The following is a 17157-nucleotide window of genomic DNA, read 5'->3' as shown; positions in this document are numbered from 1 at the left end:
AGAATTATGCTAATTATTGCAGATTCTTATGGCATTTGGTAATTATTTATCCCACCAGGTTGTTCCGAAAACCTGTGTAATGATGTCTGGAAATCTGGTATTTTATGTACCATTGTAGGATGGTGCTGCAGCAGAATGCTTTGCACCTATTAGGGATATAGCAATTATTTGCAGAATTGAATTTTCCCATTTGATTTTCTTTTCCTCATTCTTATCCTCGGAAGGGTTATACAATCCCTTCTTCAGATGGCGAGGAAAAGTACTATTTACCCAGTGCCTCTTATGTTGACCCACACCCTTGCAGCCAGTGTGAGGGTAGGATTCCTAGGATGGAAAATCTGCTTTCTATTGAGATCTAATTCAACTCTGCAGACAATATTCAGCCAAAGGAAAAAACATAAACACAAGAGGTAATATAAGACTAAAATACTATGATATGTGAATAATTATTTCTTTTGCTCTGAACATGAGCAAATAACCATTACATATATAAGTAGATAAAACTGTATTGAATTGAAGAAAGACATGGTAAAATGTTCCTCAAGTATTCAGTGTGCTCTTTGGCTTCACTGTCTCTAATTTTCAAAAGTCTATGATTTTATATTATTTTAAGAAATTTTAAAATTTTTATTATAGTTGATTTACAGTGTTGTGCCAATTTCTGCTGTACAGCAAAGTGTATAAATACACACACATTCCCTTTCTTATATTATCTTCCATCATGGTCTATCCCAAGAGGCTGGTTCCTGGGCTATACATTTTAAATATAATAGTTTGCATCCACTAACCTCCAACTCCAGAAAATTCTGTGATTTTATAAAGAATATTGGAATCAGTTGGAGTTTGAATATGCTAACTTCATTTTTTTGGACAATGTCAGTTTCCGGGTTTATGTAAATAACAATGTGAAATAGGCAAAGCTAATCGTTGGTGTTTTTGGACTCAACGTGGTGAGTCACTTTTCATTCTGTGTGATATCACTAACCTCATTTCACTCCCAGTAGCTAAAGTCTTCTTATTCTCTTTTCATAATTTTGACAAAATCCACTCTCTCAACCTTCACAATAAAGCATATATGACTGATACTGGCCTCAATCGTTTCTGATATCCACTGGGTTTTCCATTTTAACTAATATTAACCACCTTCTAAGCAAAAGATGTGAAGTTAAATAGATGTACTATTTGGGTAAAAATGTACACATGGTCATTATAAAAATTCAAATAGTATAGATAAGTATATCCCAAATTCTGTTTCTCAAAGATAACCACTATAAACTTTTTGGTGAAAATTTCTTCTCTATCCATGATACATGCATACATATGAACAAAAATGGGAAAGGAGGTGTGGTGAAACTGAAGCCCTCCACAGGTAATCCATTCCAACAGCCATATAATTTGCTTTGCCTACTGGTAAGACAATTTAGGTAATGTGTTCAGTAGCTTAAAATACATTGTATCCTGTTGTACCTTGTACCTCTGTGATTTAATGATTTATCTGTCTTTTAAATATTCTGAAGTGCAAAGAATTATTTCTGATGCTTCTCATACTGTAAAATAATTTAAATTATGACTAGAAAATCCCTTCCTATTTTGGTACATCTTATTGCACAGCTTTTGGTGGGAAAGAACAGACACCTGCATTTTTTTGCTCTTAGTTCCTCATTAGCAGAGATTGTGAGTATGGTTCCATTCAACTGTTTGAGGGAAAAGGGTTAGGAAATGTTGGGTATGAATCAGTGAAAAAGTGACTAGAAGCATTTGCAATACTAGTCTATTGGTTCAGTCACTATTATGTCTTCTAGCACAAAGTTTGATATCATGAAACTATATTATGGCTTTACCATACCCATATTAAATTTTAAAACTTTATGTAAATTTTTATTTGAAAATATCTTCTATAGAAGATAAAATTCCATACACCTGGTCTTTTGAGTACTTTTCTCCTACTCCAAATATCTACAAATCATTTTTTTTTCTTTCAGGTCTAGATTTTATCTCTCTTGTCCTTATTCTAATCTGGACCCACACTTTTCTTCTTCCTTCCATTCTGAAGAGTAGCTATTTTAATGCAAGCTGAACAATTAATTAATAATTAAACAATTAAGCTCATTAATAATGTGTCTAGTACACTGCCAGTCACCCTGAATATTATGAGAACAGATAATACTACTTAGTGGTCAAGCACTTGAATTTGGGACTCAGGCTGCCTGGTTTCATATACCTGTTTTTCTGGTCGTGTGAACATGGGCACTTGCACTTTTATGCAGTGAAAATGATAATAAAAGTACATCCATCAAATATTGTTAATATAATTAATTGAGCTAACCTGTATAAAGCACTAACCTATATAAAGCACTGACATAGTAAATAGGTGTTATTATTATTTATAATTCTTATTCTTCATTATATTAAATAGTGTTAGACATGAAGTCTTTCCTAAGGAAACTCACAGGAATTCCTAAGGAAATTCAGTTGAATTAGTATTCATATATAAAACTACAAAGAACAGAACAAAATAACGAAGTTGAGTGATGTAGGTTGTAGGTTGTGATATTAGCTAAGGAGGAATTCATGGCAGTTGCAAAGATTTAGTTGAGCCTTGAAAGGTGGGTAAGGCTTGAGTCTGCAAAGAAGACGAAATTCCCTTGTATAGACAATATGTATTAAGGTTGTTTTTCTTGAGTATCAAGAATCTTGGGATCCTTCCATCTTTTATGGATAAGCTGCTTCTAGGGCTAGGTTTTGGCAAGACCAGGAACATCATTGCTTCAGGGCTTCAGGGTTTGATGAATTTGTTCTGTGGGGATTAATAGAGTAGATGAATGAGTAACAGAAAAGGTAATTAAGCAATATGATAGGACAGACTGTGGCATAACAATGATTAATGGGATGCCTCAGGTGAGCACTGAGGCACAAGGCAGAACTGAGAGCTCTCGGTGTACAGAGGAGTGTCATTAATCAGCATTACATCATGCTTGAGAGTAGTTTATTGAAATTATAAAATAGGTACTTAAAATAACATTAAAAGCACAATTTTAAACATGCACAATTGATTCTAGTGAAGTACTATGCCAGAAATGAATTCCAACCTTCCAGAGAACTGTACCCCCAGAAAACAAAAAAAGCTGTGCTCTTCAAAGCTGAAAGTAGCCCATTGACACAGTGTGGCCCTGCCAACTTTACCTTCTTAAAACTGTTCTTTTTGTTGGAAACCACAGTAGAGACCAGCAAAAACAGAAATGAAATCTTGGCAGTGCTTCTTCCTGCCTCCTGTGCCTTGTAATGTCGCCCAAGCTGTCAGCCAAGGCTGGCTGTTTCTTCCACATGAGATTGCCAGGGAGTGTGTAAAGGAAGGGGTTCTGGACAATGCACAAGCATCTGTTGAATTTGGGACAATCTATTACATCTACACATAGAAGAGAAAAGATGGGGCTTAGGGTTTAATGCTCAGGGAAAGGGATCAGGTCTTTCACCTTGAGCTATTATAGTGGGTTCATCCCAGTAATGGCACAGTTTAATACCAAGCACTGAAAATCAAGTGGTTAGACAAGGAGTCAATATCCAAAGTCTTCGGTTGTTCATTTTGGATTTCAGGATCCAGAGGAAAATCTCAAGGTTTGGAGAAGGCTTTTCCAAATGAATTTGAAGAGATGACGGCAAGGAAACAAGGTAGTACAGAACTGATGCCCATGACAGTCCCAAAGAGCTGCATAGAATACCTGGTAATGCCTCCTCTCCCACCTACCTTCTTTCATGGTTAGGTCTCTCCTCTTAACTTAGTACCCCCTCAAGGGCCTCTGATATTGATTCATCAGAATTGCATGATTAGTCACCTACTTTTCTTTATTTTTTCTGTTCATTAAAAAAATAACATCAAAATGAGCTGTGACTTCATTCCAAAACAAAATGTCTTTCCCATCTTTCTCTGCAAACACTTACTGACTCAGATAGCTACATCATTCAAATCTCACAATGTTTAAAAAACTTTAATCATGTTTTGTTCCTTGTGGTGGGTTGAATGGTGGCCTCTCAAGGTATATGTCCATCTAGAACCTGTGCATATGACCTTATTTGAAAAAAAGAGTCTGTGCAGATGCAATTAATTTAAGAATCTTTGGATGAGATTGTCTTAGATTAGGATGAATGCTAAATTCAATAAGTGTTCTTAGAAGAGGGAAGACACACAGAGGAGAAGACACAGATAAGAAGGCAACGTAAGGAAAGAGGCAGAGATTGGAGTGATACTTCAGTCATGGATTGTCAGAGACCACCAGAAGCTAGGGGATAGGTATAGAATGTATTTTCCCTCAGAACCTCAAAAAGGAAACAAACCTTGCTAACAATTTGATTTTGAGCTTCTGATGTATGGAACTTTGAGAAAGTAAATTTGTTATTTTAAAGCACTGAGTTTATGGTAATTTGTTACAGCGGCAACATAAAACTAGTACAGCCTTGCAGAACTTGTCTCAGAAGCAATTTCTAGTTGAAGAGATCGAGAAACTTGCTAACTTTCTGACCTTAATATGCAGTGATGATCCTCTGAAGTCTGTTGATGTCCAGTAATGACAATTCACTTCTGAAATCTGGGTTTCTGGGGCCAAGATACCTGAGATCTTGGACCTTTTTTATTGGGTTGTTTTCTGATACTGAGTTGCATGACCTGTTTGTATATTTTGGAGATTAATCCCTTATTGCTTTGTTTGCAAATATTTTCTCCCATTTTATGGGTTGTCATTTCATTTTATTTATGGTTCCTTTTGCTGTGTAAAACATTTTATGTTCAATTAGGTCTCCTTTTTTTTTTTTTTTAATTTTCACTACTCTAGGAGGTGGACCAAAAAAGATATTGCTGCGATTTATGTCAAAGAGTGTTCTACCTATGTTCTCCTCTAGGAGTTTTATAGTATACAGCCTTACATTTAGATCTTTAATCCATTTTGAGTTTACTTTTTTTTTTTTTTTTTTTTTTTGGTCTTTTTGTCTTTTTGCCTTTTCTAGGGCTGATCCTGCGGCATATGGAGGTTCCCAGGCTAGGCCAATTGGAGCTGTAGCCACCCGCCTACGCCAGAGCCACAGCAATGTGGGATCTGAGCCGCATCTGCAACCTACACTACAGCTCACCACAAGGCCAGATCCTTAACCCACTGATCAAGGCCAGGGATCGAACCCACAACCTCATGGTTCCTAGTCGGATTCGTTAACCACTGAGCCACGACGGAAACTCCCATTTTGAGTTTACTTTTGTGTATGGTATTAGAGAGTGCTCTAATTTCATTCTTTGACATGCAGCTGTCCAGTTTTCCCATCACCACTTATTGAAGAGGCTGTCTTTTCTCCATTGTATAATCTTGCCTCCTTTGCCATAGGTTAGTTGACCATAGGTGCATGGGTTTATATCTAGGTTTTTAGTTCCACTTATCTGTATTTCTGTTTTTAATGCCAGTACCATACTCTTTTGATGAATGTAACTTTGTAGTATAGTCTGAAGTCAGGGAGCCTGATTCTTCCAGCTCCATTTTTCTTTCTCAATATTGCTTTGGCTAATCAGGGTCTTTTGTTTTTCCATACCAATTAAAAATTTTTTTTGTTCTAGTTCTGTGAAAAATGCCATTGATAATTTGGTAGGAATTGCATTGACTCTGTATATTGCCTTGGGTGATAATGTCATTTTGGTTCTTCCAATCCAAGAACATGGTATATTTTTCCATCTGTTTGTGTTATCTTTGATTTCTTTCATAAGCATCTTACAGTTTTCATAGTACAGGTCTTTTGCTTCCTTAGGTAGGTTCATTCCTAAGTATTTTATTCTGTTTGATGCAATGGTAAATGTGATTGTTTCCTTAATTTATTTATTTTTTCTTTTTAAGGCTGTACCAGTGGCATTTGGAAGTTCCCATGCTAGAGCTCTAACTGGGCTGCTGGCCTATGCCACAGCCACAGCAATGCCAGATCTGAGCCACTTGTGGCAATGCCATATCCTTAACCCACTGAATGAAGCCTGGGATTAAACCCACATCCTCATGGACACTGTTGTGTTCTTAACCTGATAAGTCACAATGGAAACTCCTTTAATTTCACTTTCTCATCTTTTATTTTAGTGTATAGAAATGCAACAAATTTTTTGTGTTCACGTTGTATCCTACAACTTTACTGAATTCATTAATGAGTTCTAAAAGTTTTCTTACAGCATCTTTTAGGATTTTCTGTGTATAGTATCATGTCATCTGCAAACAGTAAATATTTTACTTTTTCTTTTCCAGTTTTAATTCCTCTTACTTATTTTTCTTCTCTGATTGACATGGGTAGGACTTCCAAAATTATCCTGAATAAAAGTTGTGAGAGTGGATATCTTTGTTCTGTTTCTGATCCTAGAGGAAATGCTTTCAGCTTTTCACTGTTGAGTATGATGTTAGCTGTGGATTAAATGGCCTTTATTGTGTTGGCCTTTATTTGTCTATGCCCACTCTCTGGAGAGTTTTTATCATAAATGGGTGTTGAATTTTGTCAAAAGCTTTTTCTGCACCTATTGAGGTGATCACATAGTTTTTATTCTTCTATTGTTAATGTGGTTATCATACTGATTGATTTGCAGATATTAAAACAATTCTTGCATCCCACTTGATCATGGTGTATGATCCTTTTAATGTATTGTTGGATATGGTTTGCTAGTATTTTGTTGAAGATTTTTACATCTATGTTCATCAGTAATGTTGGCCTATAATTTTCTCTTTTTTGTAGTATCTCTGGCTGATTTTGGTATCAGAGTATTGGCCTTATTGAATGAATTTTGGAATGTTCCTTTCTCTACAGTATTTTTGCAGAATAGTTTCAGAAGGATGGGCATTAACTGTCTTCTCTAAATGTTTGGTAGAATTCACCTGTGAAACCGTTTGGCCCTGGGCTTTTGTTTGTTGAAAGGTTTTTTTTTTTTTTTTTTTTTTTTTTTTTTGTCTTTTCTAGTGCTGCACCTGTGGCATATGGAGGTTCCCAGGCTAGGGGTCTAATCGGAGCTGTAGCTTCTGGCCTACGCCATAGCCACAGCAATGCCAGATCTGAGCTGTGTCTGAGACCTACACCACAGTTCATAGCAATGCTGGATCATCAACCCACTGAGCGAGGCTAGAGATCAAACCTGCAACTTCGTGGTTCCTAGTTGGATTTGTTTCTGCTAAGCCATGATGGGAACTTCCTGTTGAAAGTTTTTATTTTATTTTTTTATTTATTTTTTTTTTTGTCTTTTTTTTTTTTTTTGTTGTTGTTGTTGTTGTTGCTATTTCTTGGGCCGCTCAAGCGGCATATGGAGGTTCCCAGACTAGGGGTTGAATCGGAGCTGTAGCCACCAGCCTACGCCAGAGCCACAGCAACGCGGGATCCGAGCCGCGTCTGCAACCTACACCACAGCGCACGGCAACGCCGGATCGTTAACCCACTGAGCAAGGGCAGGGACCGAACCCGCGACCTCATGGTTCCTAGTCGGATTCGTTAACCACTGCGCTACGACGGGAACTCCAGAAAGTTTTTAAATTACAGTTTCAATTTCAGCACTTGTGATCAGTGTATTAATATTTTCTATTTCTTCCTGGTTTGGTCTTGAAATATTGTACCTTTCTAAGAATTTGACCATTTCTTCTAGGTTATCCACTTTATTGGCATATATTTGCTCGTACTAGTCTATTACAATCCTTTGTATTTCTGTGATGTAATTTGTAACCTCTTCTTTTTCAATTTCCAAATTTATTGATTTGAGCCCTCTTCTCCCCTTTTTTTTTCTTGATGAGTCTGGCTAAAGGTTTATCAGTCTTGGTTATCTTTTCAAAGAACCAGCTTTTGGTTTTATTTATCTTTTCTATTGTTTTCTTTGTCTCTATTTCATTTGTTTCTGCTCTGATCTTTATGATTTCTTTTCTTCTACTAGATTTGGGTTTTGTTTGTTCTTTATCTATTGTTTTAGATGTAAGTTTAGGTTGTGTATTTGAGATTTTTCTTGTTTCTTGAGGTGAGATTTAATTGCTATAAACTTCCTTCTTAGAACTGATTTTGGTGCATCCCATAGGTTTTGGATTGTTTTGTTTTTGTTTTCATTTGTCTCTAGGTATTTTTTGATTTCCTCTTTGATTTTCAGTGGTCCATTTGTTGTTTGGTAACATATTTTTTTAGCCTCCGTGTCATGTGTTTTTTAAAGTTTCTTTCTTGTAGTTTATTTCTAATCTCATAGTGTTGTGCTCTAGAAAAATGCTTGATATAACTCCATTTTTTTTTCTTTTTAGGGCTGCACCTGCAGCATATAAAAAAAAAAATTCCCAGGCTAGGGGTTGAATCAGAACTGTAGCTGCCAGCCTATACCACAGCCATGGCAATGCAGGATCTGAGCCATGTCTATGACCTACACCACAGCTCACAGCAATGCTGGATTCTTAACCCACTGAGCATGGCCAAGGATTGAACCTGCATCCTCATGGATACTAGTTGGATTCGTTTCCACTGTGCCACAATGGGAACTCCCTAACTCCAGTTTTCTTAAATGTATCAAGGCTTGCTTTGCGGCCCAGCATGTGATTTATCCTGGAGAATGTTTCCTGTGTACTTGAAAAGAATATGTTTTCTATTGTGTTTTCAGATGGAATGTTCTATAAATGTCAATTAAGTCCATCTGGTCCAATGTGTCATTTAAGGCCTGTGTTTCCTTATTGATGTTTTGTCTGTTTGACTTGTTGATATAAGTAGGATGTTAACGTTCTCCATTATTATTGCATTACTGTCGACTTCTCCTTTTATGGCTATTAGCAATTGCTTATATATTTAGGTGCTCCTATGGGTGAATATATATTTATGATTGTTATATCTTCTTCTTGGATTGATTCCTTGATCATTATATAGTGTTCTTCTTTGTCTCTTCTAATGTTATTTATTTTGATGTCTATTTTGTCAGATTTGAGTATTGTTATGCCTGCCTTCTTTTGATTTCCATTTGCATGGAATACCTGTTCCATCCCCTCACTTTCAATCTGTATGTGTCTCTAGATCTGAAGTGGGTCTCTGTAGATAGCATAGATATGGGTTTTGTTTTTGTATCCATTCTGCCAGTCTAGGTCTTTTGGTTGGAATATTTAATCCATTTACATTTAAGGTAACTATCAATATGAGTATTCTTATTGCCAATTCGTTAATTGTTTTGGATTTTTTATGTTTTTTTTTAAGGCCACACTCATGGGATCATATGGTGGTTCCTGGGCTTGGGGTCTAATTAGAGCTACAGCTGCTGGCCTACACCATAGGCATAGCAATGCCAGATCTAAGCCACACCTGTGACCTACACCACAGCTTCTGGAAATGCTGAATCCTTAACCCACTGAGCAAGGCCAGGGATTGAACCTGCAACCTCATGGTTCCTAGTTGGATTCATTTCTGCTGAACCAAAATGGGAACTCCTGGACTTGTTTTCATAGATCTTTTTCCTTCCTTCCTCTTTTGTTCTCCTGTGGTTTGATGACTATCTTTAGTATTGTGTTTGGATTGTTTTTTGTATTTGTATGTTTATCTATTGTAGATTTCTGGTTTGCAGTTACCATGAGGTTTTGATATAGCTGTCTATGTAAATATAAGATTGTTGTAAGTTGATGGTCTCTTAATTTCAAATGCATTTCCAATATCCTGCATTTGTACACTCCTCTTCTCATGATTGATGGTTTTGGTATCACATTTGTGTGTGTATTTCTTTCCTTTACTGTATGTTTGCCTTTATAGGTGAGCTTTTCCATTAGTAGTTTTCTTGTTTCTAGTTGTGGCCTTTTCTTTTCCACTTAGAGAAGTTCCTTTAGCCTTTGTTGTAAAGCTAGTTTGATGCTGCTGAATTCTCTTAGCTTTTGCTTGCTGTAAAGTTTTTTATTTCTCCTGAGTTTGAATAAGAGCCATGTTGGGTAGAATATCCTTTGTTGTCAGTTTTCCCTTCCACCACTTTAAATATTTTGTGCTACTCCCTTCTGGCCTGCAGAGTTTCTGCTGAAAAATCAGCTGATAACCTTATAGGGATTCCTTTGTGTGTTATTTGTTGCTTTTCCCTTGTTACTTTTAATATTTTTTGTCTTTATTTTTTATCAATTTGATTAACTTATGTTTTATCATGTTCCTCCTTGGGTTTATCCTGTGTGGGACTCTGTGCTTCATGGACTTGAGGGAGTGTTTCCTTCCATATATTAGGGAAGTTTTTGACTATTATCACTTCAAATATTTTCTCGGGCCCTTTCTCTCTTCTCTTTCCCGGACCCCCAAAAATGTGTGTTGGTGTGTTTAATGTTGTCCCAGAGGTCTCTTAGACTGTCCTCATTTCTTTTCATTCTTTTTTCTTTGTTCTATTCATTGGCAGTGGTTTCTGCCAATCTGTCTTCCAACTCACTTATTCATTCTTTTGCCTCATTTATTCTTCTATTGATTCCCTCTCATGTATTTTTCATCTCGATTATCATATTGTCAATCTCTGTTGTTTAAATCTTTTTGCTCTTTGTTAAACATTTCTTGTATCTCTCAGTCTGGCCCTCTTCTTTTTCTGAAATCTTGGATCATCTTTACTATTGTTACTCTGAATTCTTTTTCAGGTAGATTGCCTATCTTCACTTTACTTAGCTGTTCTTCTGGGGTTTTATCTGGTTCCTTTATCTGGAACATATTTCTCTGCTGTTTCATTTTGTCTAACTTTCTGTGTTTGTGGTCTCTTGTCCTCAGGCAGCAGAATTGTATTCTCTCTTGCTTTTTGTGTGTGGCTCCTTGGTGGGTAATGTTGGCCCAGGGGCTGGTGCAGGCTTCCTGGTGGGAGGGACTAGTGCCTGACACTGGAAGGTGAAGTGGTCTTGTCCCTCTATTGGGTAGGGCTGTGTCAAGGGGTGTGTTCAGAGGCAACTGTGGGCTCAGGACAACTTTAAGCAGCCTGTCTGCTGATGGATGGTGTCCTGTTCCCACTGTGTTGGTTGTTTGGCCTGAGGTGTCCCAGAACTGGAGCTTGCAGCCTTCTGGGTGGATTAGGGCTTGATGTCAAAATGGTGACTTCCTAGAGAGCTCACACCAATGAATATCCCCTGGGGTTCCCACAACCAGTATATTTGCCCCCACAGTGAGCCATAGCCAACTCCTTCCTCCTGAGGAGATCCTCCAAGATCCAAAGATCAATCTGGCCCAGGTTCCCATGGAGTCACTGCTTTTCCCTGGGCCCCAGTGCACATGAAAACTTGTGTGAATCCTCCAAGAGTGAAGTCTCTGTTTCTCCCAGTCCTGTGGCACTACTGCACACAAGCACCATTGGCCTTCTAAACCAAATGCTCTGGGGGCTCCTCCTTTCAATGCCAGACTCCTAGATTGGTGAAACTGACGTGGGGCTCAGAACTTATACCTGTGGGAGAATCTCTGTGATACAATTTTTTCTAGCTTGTGGGTTGTCCACCCCGTGGGTATAGGCTTTGATTATATCATGAAAGCATCCCTCCTACTGTCTCATTGTGGCTTCTTCTTTGTCTTTGGATATAGAAAGTCTTTTTTGGTAGGTTCCAGTCTTTTTTGTCAACAGTTCTTCAGCAGTTAGTTGTAATTTTTGATACTTTTGTGAGAGGAAGTAAGCTTAAGTCCTTCTACCCTGCCATATTTTCTTTTCCCCTCCTGGCTTCCAATCTTGAACCTCTTTACATATATCCTTCATCCAGTAGTCAAAATAATATTTCTAAAACCTATACTGGGCCATGTCCCTCTGGCTTTGGCCTTCAGTGGCTTTCCTTGGACTTAGAATGGAATCCAGACTCCTGCCACTTGCCCCTTTGCTCACTTGTTCAGCCACATTGTTTTTCTGTCAGGTCTTTGAGTACCATGCACATAGATCCTTTACCTGAAATGCTTTTTACTCCTACTCCCTTTCAGTAAGTCTTTCCATATTTTTCCCCATTACAATATCTATTACAGATTGGAAACATATATTTGTGTGTTTGGTACTTTCTCCCTGCTAGTCTTCTCCTGAATTTATCTATTTTAAACTTTGTAAGGGGCTGAGATTACAGTTGTTTACCTAGAACCTAGTCCAACACTTGTCACACAGAGACTGTAGGCAAATATTTATTGAATAAATTTTAATTAAAGGAAACGCACCAGTGAGTGAGATCCGAACTTTCAAGAAATCAACCCATTATAAAGAGTAAGTTACTTAAATTACATTGCTTTGTACAGATATTATTCTCTAGTTCTTTTGTGCTTAAGGTTGTAGGCCCAGAGAGTAGAATATTTACTGGAATATTTACTGAAGTCGTTGCCTTCAGAAATACTTCTGTGTTCCTTCCAAAATCTAATATGTTAATTAACAAATAGAAGAGCACCATCTAATAAATATGACTGACTGTTGACTGTATGTGTCACCAATAGAGTAAGAGATGCTAAAATCATTCTTCATACATTCTAGTAAGCAGGTCCCCAATTGCTCAGCAGTCAATCTAAAAGCGACCCTTACACACTGAAGTTCCCTTCTTTAACCAGTTTTTTTCAACTTCCTTCCAACAATGGAAACTTTGGGTGCTCTTAAGATGCTGCTTGAGGGAGGAGATGGCCAGTTCCTCTCTCTTTGTAAAGTCAAAGTTAGAAATCACCATTATTTCATGACGAATATGTGCCAGTGCTGAAGTTTTAGAAATGGCTGGCAAAGCCCCTGCCTGTTAGAAGAAGTCTTGTGTCTGGTGACTTGGTGTCCTAGCTCTACACATGCTATAGTTCAGCGCCATTATTCATTATGTAGGATTTTGTGGACTTATTAGAAATCTAACAGCCTTTCATGATATTGCTTTAAAGAAGGAGTGCAACCAGAGTGACAGATGATACACCTCCATTGAAAATTTCAAAACTTAGTTCATCCACAAAATAAGATTGAATTTCACTTTTTTTATTCTCTGGAGAGAATCAGAAAATAATTTTTTTAGAGTTTCTGGACCCATTTCTTACTTAGCCAAGAACACATTTATATTTTCTAAATTTTTTATAATGAATATATCCTTTTTTATAAAGAGAAAAAATAACTTTAGAAGAAAGGCGAGGGATTGCAATGGCATAAGCATTAATAAGTGACATAAGGATGCATCATGGTAGAGGCGAGGCAGGAAATGTGCACATTGCTGGAAATCACCCACACATGATGCTGTCAGTCTTTGGTGGAGCCTCAGCCTGAAGAGAAATGGATAGAGCAGAATTGAAACACAGGCTTTACACTGATGTGATCTCTTGAGACTCAGCTTTAACCTTTCCCTTTGGAAAATAGGTCTAACTCTTGAAAGCATATTCTAGTCTCCATTTGACAGTGCAGAAGATGGTCAGAGAAGGTGTATGCAATCAGGCTTTGGAACATTCAGATTGTTGTGTTGAAACTAACCTGGGTCCCCATTTTTTCTCCTCATTTCTTTTCTGCCATTAGGGCTGCTGAAGTACAGAGGCTGCCATTTTATACTAAGCTTCTCCTATTTTCATCATTTGCTCTAGGTAGCCAGAGAGGATTGAAAGTGAGTCACATAAAATCCTCTTCTGGAACCTGCTGATTTATAAATTAAAAAGAGTGAAAAACATCAGTAATAGTTTTCTTTTTTTTTTTTGCTATTTCTTTGGGCTGCTCCCGCGGCATATGGAGGTTCCCAGGCTAGGAGTCAAATTGGAGCTGTAGCCACTGGCCTACACCAGAGCCACAGCAACGCAGGATCCGAGCCGCGTCTGCAACCTACACCACAGCTCACGGCAACGCCGGATCATTAACCCGCTGAGCAAGGGCAGGGACCGAACCCGCAAGCTCATGGTTCCTAGTCGGATTTGTTAACCACTGCGCCACGACGGGAACTCAAGTAATAGTTTTCATATATGTGGCACCTTATAATCTACCAAGTGTTTTCTCTTTTAAAATTTTAAAAAATTAAATGTGGAAAATGCACATAAAACTTACCATCATAATCATTTTCAGGTGTGTAGTTCAGTAATATTAAGTACATTGGCATTGTTGTGCAACCATCACTGCTATCCATCTCTATAACTCTTCTCATCTTGCAACATTGAAACTCTGTATCCATTAACACATATACCAAGTATTTTCTCACACATTATTTCATATTTAAGGCTCTTCTCTATAGCCCTGCAAATAGGGGAAGCATTATTAGCTCACTAATACACTTGTTAATGGGGCAGGCTCTGAAATAAGCCTATCTGAACTTTGCTATCAAGTACTAATGGTTAATAATAGAACCTAACTTATGAGGTTATTGTGGGGACTACATGAAATCATTCATAGAATGTTTAGAATGCCATAAACATACAAATACTGGCTTTAATCATACCTATTGTGCAGATAAGAAAAGTAAAACTGAGAGATTTGCATAATCCACCAAATCTCACAGAATTAATAAACAGCAAGGGGGAACCTGAGCTGTGGTTGACCCAGAGTTCTTTCTCTTAAACCCATCAAGAATTAGTCAAGCCCCAGTTCACTACCAACATGGATAGCATGTAATAATCCAGATTTTAGGTTAGTAAGAGGAGATGATTTCGCTTGAGCCTTATTCTGTATTTTGACTTCAGAGTCAGGGCCTTGAAAAGTAATGTCTTCTTTTTTTTCATTTTTTATTTTTTGTCTTTTTGTCGTCTAAGGGCTGCACCTGAGGCATATGGAGGTTCCCAGGCTAGGGGTCTAATCGGAGCTACAGTTGCCAGCCTATGCCACAGCCACAGCAATGCCAGATCTGAACCGTGTCTGTGATCTACACCATGGCTCACGGCAACACCAGATCCTCAAACCCAAGGATTGAACCCGCAACCTTGTGGTTCCTAGTCAGATTCATTTCCGCTGAGCCACGACAGGAACTCCACGAAGTAATTTCTTTTTAGCCCTTGAATCCCACTGGCAGTGTGATGTAGCCCTCACCATTTTGGTTGGGAACTCAGGAGAGCAAGAGGTGGGGGTGGAGATGTTAGAGGAAAGTGAACAAAGGTCAAATAGGAGTGAAGTAAATTTAGTCTAATTCTAAGCTGGCACTGGAGGCCCTAAGAGAGTTTCTTTTGGGAGGACTATCAAAATGGGATGATTTTAAATTATGGACTAGAGATGGTGAGGGAACCAGGCAAAGCAGGGTTATGGTAGAAAGCCTGTGTCAAAATAAGGGGAAGGTGTTCCCTTAGTGGCTCAGTGGTTAACAAATCCAACAATGATCCATGGGATGTGGGTTCAATCCCTGGCCTCGCTCACTGAATTAAGTATCTGGTATTGCCATGAGCTGTGGTGTAGACCAGCAGCTAGAGCTCTGATTCCACCCCTAGCATGGGAACCTCCATAGACCACTACTGCGGCCCTAAGAAGAAAAAAAAAAAAAAAATAAGGGAGAGAATAAGATAGGGTCCAGACCCTAGACATAGGTTTGCATTCATATGTGCGTACATGAGTGAATGTAGGCATGTGTGTGTGCGTGCACATAATCAGGTACCTGAGATATAAGGCAGGATTCTCTCTGCATCTTCCTGACCCACTCTTTGTACCAGGGCCTTGGGGATATGGGAAAAACAGACCCTCTCCTGCCTCACGAGAGGCTAGGCTGAAGCAGGTAGAAAGATAATCTGGTCATTTATAGTTTTGGGATTGGCAAGGGTGTGAAAGTAGGTCTGCTATTGATAGCACTAGGGAATTGTCTGAGTCTTTGGCTCTGAGGCATAAGAGCTCTACCAATATTTCCAGATTTTATTGGTTTAGGAAATTAAGGCTCTTGCCCAGTGATTCTAGGAGCAAAGAGGTGCAGTCTTTACATAGCTGGATGCTCTCTTCAGAGCTGGCACAAAAGGAGATGAAACAGGTAAGACTTGCAAAATGAGCTACATGGTCCTTATCCCATTTCCTGTTTTTTCCCCCAGGGACCATCTTCAATCAACCCCCTCCCTCCTTTTTCCATGCTATTAACCTCTTCTTTTCCATGGAACTTTTTTTTTTTTTTTGCATATAAAGCCAGTTCAAGTCTCTTATGTAATTAAAAACCAAAGAAATAAAAGCGACAAAATAACCACTCGTCCTTAGCTCCCTATCCCCTTTGATTACTGTTTTTTATTCTTTCCTCTCTTCATGGTTATTCTATTTGAAAGGGTTGTCTCCATTCACCAGTTACGGTCTTTCATCAATCCACTATAACTCAGCTTCTCTCTCCACTAAAACTGCTATTGCCAAATAGTACATGGTTCTCTACAATTCCAAATGCCATGGCCACTTTTCCTCCTTTTGATGGTAAAGACTGTGTCTGTGCTTTTCACTTCTCTATCCTTGTCACCCAGTGGCACATCCCTGGCACATGAATATTTCTGCTCAATATGTATTTGTTGAATTGAATTGACCTCTCTGTGGGATCTGATACTTTATCATCTGTCTTTTCTATTCTTTCTCTGGCTTCTTTCTTGCTCTCCTGCCTTGGATAATTCCCTAAAGGTCAGTAGGCCCCAAAGGCCTGTTTTTTGGCCCCTACTTTTTCCACTCTGTAGATTTTCTCTGGATGATCTATTCCAAACCCATGGCTTCAAGTGTCAGCTCTGAGATGGTGACTTCCAAATCTATCTGTAGCCCAGACTCTGTATTCTAACTGCCTGCTAGACATTTACAAATGTCTGCCTTATACATAAAACTCAACATTTTCAGAACTGAATTCATTATCTCCCTCCTTTAACTTGCCTTTCCTGTGTTCCCTTAGCTCAGTGAGCACCTACCATGTACCCAGTTGTCCAAGCCAGAAACCAGGTGTGTCTCATTCCTTGTTCTTCCTCATCTCTCACATCTAGTATGTCATGAAATCCCACCAATTCTTCCTCCTTGATAGCTTTCAGATCCATCTCTCTTTTTCTAACAGTGTCATCACTCAAATTTAGGCCACTGTTACCTCTCCCTCTGTTATTACAATTGCCTCCTCATTGCTTTCTTTGGCCTCTGGGCTTCCTCAGCCTCTTTGCCTCATCTTTATCCTGCTTGGCATGGATAACTTCCAGTCATTTCTCAAGCTCCACTCAATGTCACTTCCTTTTGGAAACATCCCTGACTAAGCCCTCCCGGAATTTGCTGAGTGCTTTTATTATGTGTATTTCAAGTATTTCAATCATCCTATTATAATTACTTCTTTAATTGTTTAATTCTCTAAT

The 17157-nt window shown here is 38.4% G+C and overlaps 1 protein-coding gene across 41 annotated transcripts in view; it reads left to right on the top strand.

The window, feature by feature from the left end:
• Positions 1-17157, top strand: part of CCDC85A (coiled-coil domain containing 85A) — a 691220-nt gene that overhangs the window by 114167 nt on the left and 559896 nt on the right. The window contains exon 6 of one of the 41 annotated variants that reach the window (XM_085019263.1): positions 3595-3722. The exons of the other annotated variants lie outside the window; for them this stretch is intronic. The gene's annotated coding sequence lies outside the window, so the exon portion shown is untranslated. The remainder of the gene's footprint in view (positions 1-3594; positions 3723-17157) is intronic. 41 annotated transcript variants of the gene reach the window in all.

Source organism: Sus scrofa, chromosome 3, assembly GCF_054392235.1.
Source record: "Sus scrofa isolate SSC_HxYL_T2T_F1_AM1 chromosome 3, Sscrofa_HxYL_maternal_Yorkshire_Landrace_v2.0, whole genome shotgun sequence".
NCBI classification, from domain to species: Eukaryota; Metazoa; Chordata; class Mammalia; order Artiodactyla; family Suidae; genus Sus; species Sus scrofa.
The sequence above is the reverse complement of the archived record's forward strand: the minus strand, read 5'-3'. Positions and strand labels throughout refer to the sequence as shown.